This window comes from Myxine glutinosa, chromosome 3, assembly GCF_964187855.1.
Source record: "Myxine glutinosa chromosome 3, kmMyxGlut1.1, whole genome shotgun sequence".
NCBI lineage: Eukaryota > Metazoa > Chordata > Myxini > Myxiniformes > Myxinidae > Myxine > Myxine glutinosa.
In genome coordinates, this window is record NC_136263.1 from 33,354,313 (window position 1) to 33,361,002 (window position 6,690).

Consider the following 6,690-nt stretch of genomic DNA (forward strand, 5'->3'; position numbering starts at 1 on the left):
GTGTTGTATGTGGTCCTTGTAGGCTTGGGAGTGAACTGTGAGACCCGTTTTATTGCGGAGTCTTTCAAGTTGGCGAGCACGAGTTTTCATCAGGTGGAGTTCAGGGGTAAACCAGGGAGCAGAATGGGTGAAAGAAACTGTTTTGGTTTTTACAGGCGCAAGCTGGTCAAGGCAGGAGGAGAGAGTGTGGTTGTAGTAGTCAGTGAGGTCGGAAGGGGTGTGGAGGTCAATGAAGGGAGAAGTGGACATTTTTTCAGAGAGGGTGGATGAGAATGAGGTAGGTGAAAGAGCGTTTAGCTTACGGAAGTTGATTGTGCGATAATGCCTTGGTGTTGGGGCGGGGATGTTGATGGTCAGAGTGATGGCTAAGTGGTCAGAGAGGGTGAGGTCAGAGCCATAGAGATGGTGCAAATTTAATCCAGTGGAGCAGACAAGGTCCAAAATGTGACCACGGATATGGGTAGGAAAGTCGACATGTTGAGTGAGGTTAAAGCAGGTGAGTAAATCAGTGAAGTCAGTGGTTATTGTGGAGTCAGTGGAGTCCATGTGGATATTGAAATCACCAAGGAGGAGGATTGAGGGGGAGAGGGAACATAGCTGGGTCAGAAAGTAGGAGAAGTCAGATAGGAATGATGGGTGTGGTTTGGGAGGGCGGTAGACGACAGCCATGACTGACTGCGTGTGACCAGAGAGTTTTAAAGCCAGGTGTTCAAATGATGGAGCAGATGAGATGGAGATGAGGTTGGTCTTGATGTCTTGACGGTGGATAACGGCAATTCCACCACCTCGGCCCTCCGAGCGTGGTTTATTGACGTAGGAATATCCATTGGGTGTGGTGAGGTTGAGTGTGTAGTAGTCCAGAGGTTGTTGCCAGGTTTCGGTGAGACAGAGAAAGTCCAGTTTGTTATCCAGGATGTATTCGTTCAGGATGAGGCATTTATTGTTGAGGGACCGGGTGTTGAACAGGGTGAGCTTGATGTTGTTTTGAACAGCAGGGATGAATTCAGGTGATTTAGCCAGGGTTCGTAGGCAAGAGGTGCGATCGTGTGGGTTGCTGTGACCAGGTGCGCTGGGACGAAGAGTGAGAGTGCGCTGAGCCGACCAGAGGACGGGGATGGAGTGACCTGATTGCAAATAAACAAACTTGCGACCGGAGCCACGGTGAATGTACCTGGGTCGTCGGAGGAGTCCATTTGATTTGATGGCAGAGATGCATGATGGGGTGGAGCGGGTATTGAGCAGAAGAAGCCTTGCGGCGGAGTACTTCAGAGCCATGCCAGGCAGGAGCGAAGGGACGAGTACGAGGCCAAGGTCGAGGAGGCAAAGCGGCAAACGCAGCGGCAAACGCAGCGGCAAACGACTGCAGCCGCTAATCAAGACCACAGCGGCAAACAAGGCCACAAGGCCACCGGCAAACAAGGCCACGGCCACAAACAACGGGAGCGGGCCTTTCGATTCCGTATTCCGTACCATCAAAAGCAGATTCCGTTATCCAGCCGGAGAACACGCGGCACGTGCGGGTGTGAAAAGGCAGGACAGGTGTGAGATGTCAGGTCAGAAAAGTAGAAGCAGACCCTGTACATCCATCCAGTCGGAGAAGCGGCGAATATGCAACGCCAGCGTCCTCTCGCAACCGAACCCCATATAATATACAGTAGGATGTTGCTTACTGTATTGCAAAATAGCATTTTATAAGGTAACATTTATAAGGTAAGCAGTTAAGATAGGAGAAAGTGGGATAAGTGGGAAACGAACATAATGGATTTGAAACTAGCTTGTTAATAGTAGAAAAACAGTTGTTAATGGTAGTGCATCAGATTTTAAGGAATCAAGTTCCGTAATGATCAATTTTGAAACTGTTGTTCTTCATTGTGTACGTCAGTTACTTAGATAGAAGTTTATTACATAAAAAAGAGAAGGTGAGTACAGGTAAGGTTTTGTTTTTTCACAAACAGCAGTTAAACATGTTGTTTGATTTGCCAGGTAGAATAGCAGAGACAACTAAGGTAAGTACTTGGGAGATGAAATAAAGGTGTACAGATCGATACATAGGGCTTGTGGGTGTAGGCACAAACATATTTGAATGTCCCAGGCAGTACCCTCTCATTCCTGTGGTTTTGTATTTCCACGTACATTTCACCCACTCTAGAAAGTGTGGCTTTTGTGGTCGACTGTGCTATCTCACTTGCAGAAATATCTGCAAATCTGTGAGTTTTGTCCGAGTTATTTTTCTTTTTGGGAGGCAGCTTGTGGGGTTTGGGAGTGATTGGGTCGAAGGTGGCACAGCTATTATTCTGAAGCCAGTAGTAGACCAAGTGGCATCTTCCTGCTTAAATTTTTCAGTTTATCAGTAAGGCTTGCATGCTTCTTCTTCTTCTTTCCCATAGAGCACATGGCTGTGCTGAGCATTGTTTGCAAGAGGTGCAGCTGTGCTGCTGATGCAATGCACTCCCTGTAGGTTAGCGCAGGAATTTGAAAATTGGCCAGTGTGCGGGCGATAGCTCGCCTACTCATCATGAAGGACACTGTGGGACCTTTAACGCCCAACAACTAATGATGACAGACAGGACGCCCAGTTTAACGTCCACCCGAGAATTACCCTGCTATAGAAAACTACAATGGCACTCGGTGGAGAGCATACCTGCGCCAGACTGAACAGTTTACGATTTGTACCCCACTGATAGGCCGTATCTGCATCGGACCATTCATCTTTGTCACACACCAAAATCTAATCGACTTGTTCTTGTCATCGACCCAACTCGTCCACAAATTTTTGTCATAACTCGTCCACAAAGTTTTGAAATATCGTGCTATAGATCGTTTTGGCCCCATCACTCAATGGAATGGTGAATAATCAGGGAAACAATTTTAAAATGATCATATTCGGATCTTCACCAAAATCAAATCAATCCGTCCTTGTCACACACTCAACCTCTTCACCAAATTTCGTCCAAATCCGTCCATAACTTTTTGAGATATCGTGCTATATATTCCTTTTTACCCCTTTCACTCAATGGTGAAGAGAATCACTTCAAAAACATTCTCGGATAAGGATTTGGATCTTCACCAAAATCGAATCAATTCTTTTTTGTCAAAACCCAAATCTGTCCGCAAATCTCATCCAAATCCGTCCATAACTTTTTGAGATATCATGCTATATATTCCTTTTTAGCCTCGTCACTTAATGGTGAAGAATGAATGAATGAATGAATGAATGAATGAATGAATGAACTTAATGGTGAAGAGAATCACTTAAAAACATTCTCGGATAAAGATTTGGATCTTCACCAAAATCGAATCAATTCTTCCTTGTCAAAGCCCAAATCTGTCCAGCAAATTTCGTCCAAATCTGTCCATAACTTTTTGAGATATTCTGCTCACAGACAGACAGACAACAGGCATGCAGAGGTAAAAGCATAACCTCCGTCCATCTTCGGTGGTGGTGGTAATAAAGATTACAAAAAAAAACGTTATCAATGAAAAAATTGGCAATTTCCAAGTCCATATAAAATAGGAATACCGTCTTTCTTACACTTAAAACTATAGTTTTGACTGAGTTTGTAGGAAAACTCAGGAAAAGAGTAAACTGAGTTTGTAGGGAAAAAAAGTTTTGTTGAGTAGCATGACTTTAAACGTCAAAGAAGGGCATAAAGGCGACACATGACAAAGTCGACATTGGCAGCAAGAAAATGGAATGCAATTACAAATGTACAACCACAAGCTTATGAGATGGGATAAAATGCATAGACAATCAACAGTGAATTCACCAAATATATATATACACATACAGAAAAATGAACAAGAACTCACCGATGGAATCGCAATACTGTTCCGAGAATATGAACATTTCTTTTCTGTCAAGTTTGATAACTTTTGCAGCTCAGCCCTCTTGGCAACGAAATGTAGGTCAGCATTATTATTCAAATGAAACATTGCAGGGCAGCATGAATGAAAGAAAAGTTGCTTTGCAAGCCTAATTCGAAATGCGTTGGCAATATATTGCACGTGAACATACATTGTGATTCATCATTGTCATTCTCTTATATTTAGGCATTATGTGATGTAGAGCTGCTTGCTGCAAATGTATTAATTGCCTGATGAAAATAGTACATTCCACAAATGAAAGCATATTCCATAGAGGCTATACCATTTGTACACATTCCTGATCCCCAAAACGGTGACACAAATAAAAGATGTTTTCATATTTTCTCGATAACAAGTGTGAGACAAAGAGCATTAGTAACAAAGCATTTCAAATATTGTCGTTATATATTGTTTGTTATGATTGTCCCAATATTGGTTAAATGTCCCAACGCAATGTAAATGTGTTATGAGCGTCAGAATCATGCGTTGTTATAAAATGTTGAGCCACATATTAGATACACATTGTTCAACATGGTAAACGCTCATGCTCCTGGTTGGATGTGAAAATTGGGCATTTGCAGCAAAATTTTCTTGGTTTTACCGTAAGTGATAAAATTGTATTGAATGAATGAATGAATGATCGTTTTAAGGCCATTTTTCCCCCCTAGAGCGGGGGTTAGCCTTGCGGGCCCCATGACAATCATGGTTCCCTGTTTGAGGCAATGTTTTTATGGCCGGATGCCCTTCCAGACGCCAACCCTTGGTCACGCTCTTGCGATGCGCAGGGATACGGTGCACCTATTCTAAACAGGGATCATTCATCCCAGCAAGCTGGTACTCAATTTGCCGACCTCGGAAGGATGACAGGCTGAGTCAACCCCTCTGGCGTTAATTCAGCGATCGACCGGGATTCGAACCCAGGATCCTAGGATCCCAAGCCGGCACCCTAACCGCTAAGCCAACACTAGGCTCAAGTGATAAAATTGTATTCTCCGGATTAAAATCTTTGAGTGAAAGGCTAGCTTTCCCATTGGCTGAAATCAACAGGATGTTGATTGAGATATAGTTACCGCCATGGCAAGCGAGGAGAAGCTGGCGTTGGACATTATTTGCTCCGACGAAGATGTGCTGTTTGAATCAGATGAAGGAGATAGACATCAACCTGACATCAAAATGACAAATCAGCACAGGCCTTTCTTTGTCCACTACATTGCTAAAGTTGAAAGGGTCTAATTAATGCAGCTACTGACTGATGCTAAGCTTGCCTCTCTGGTTCGTGATGACACTAAAGAAGGCACTTAGGCCCAAATAGTGAGAGATGAAGGGAGTTCAGGGGCTCCATGAAGTTCAGCTTATAGGACCAGGAGATATTTCTGCCATCGAGGTTAAGTCCATTGAAAATCTGACTGCCAGACTCCATGAGGAACCAACAACAACCAACAACGTGCATTTTAAGGCCATTTTCCCTGCTAGAGCGGGGGTTAGCCTTGCGGTCCCCATGACAATCTTCTCCATTTTGCCCTGTTTTCTGCATCTCTCCTTGTTAACCCCCTTGCCCGCATTTCTTCTTCCACCATCTTTAGCCAAGTCTTTCTCGGTCTTCCCCGTCCTCTACTTCCTTCTACATTCATTTCCATCACTCTTCTCAACCTGTCACTTTCATCCTTCCTCAACACATGACCAAACCATCTCAACCTGTTCCTCTTCACAGCATCAATCACAGGCAATATTCCCATCATCTTTCGCAATTCATCATTTGTCTTCCTCTCTCTCAACGATACTCTGCACATCCATCGAACCATTCGCATTTCCACCCTTTCCAGCCTTCGTTGCTGCTCTATGTTCATTACCCATGTCTCGCTTCCATACGATTCCATTATATCAGTCAGGCTGCAATGAATGCATATTAAGGCTGGTTTCATATGTGGCTTTTCAAGTTCCATATGTGGCTCTACAAGGACCTGATGGAAGACTTTGAGGATGTACTGTACTCATCAGTAAGCTGGTACTCATTTTGCTGACTTTGGAAGGATTAAGTTGATAACAGGCTGAGTCAACCCACCTAGTGTTATTTAAACAGCATGACAGGGGCTATAACTCAAGGCCCTAATATCTTAAGCCAGCCACCTTAACCATTCAGCCAACGCCAGGCTTACTTCAGGGATGACAATGTTGCAGAGCTAGTAAAGTACTTCAAGGCTGTCTTGGAAAACGTTGGTGTTGAGACGGACCAAGTGGCATGACAGGGAGACCTGTTGAAACACCAACCTTTATGACATTTCAACCACGGTAAAATACTTTAAATGGGAGACATACATTTACCAATAGTGACCCACAGTATTCAATATTGCCCTGATTCCTCCTGACTCTATATACAGTATTGAAAGATGTAAAGTGACTGAAAAAAATAACATAATTAGATATCTGCGATCACAAAGCAATCGCCAATGGTAAGCCTCCCCCAGCACCCACGTTCCAATGATGGCCATATATATTTTTTCAGACCATCATATGACCTTGACATTCAACATTGAGGGATAGAGTGTAAATGAAGAAATTGTGTCCCAATCTACAATATAACCATAAAACTCAACATCATGAAAATTGGAAGAAAATTATTCAAGTTATGATCACAAAGGTGTTTTTTTGTTAATTAGGTCACAATCCAAAAAAAGTAGGTCAAGGAGACTAATCAAATATGAGGTGCACAACTTCAGTCCAGGTACACTATTATGATGCAAGAACATCTTGGAAGACCAAGCAGTCTTTGAGATTTCACATCATCAAAAATCTAGCAAAAAAAATTGAGTAAAGACGAAACAAGAC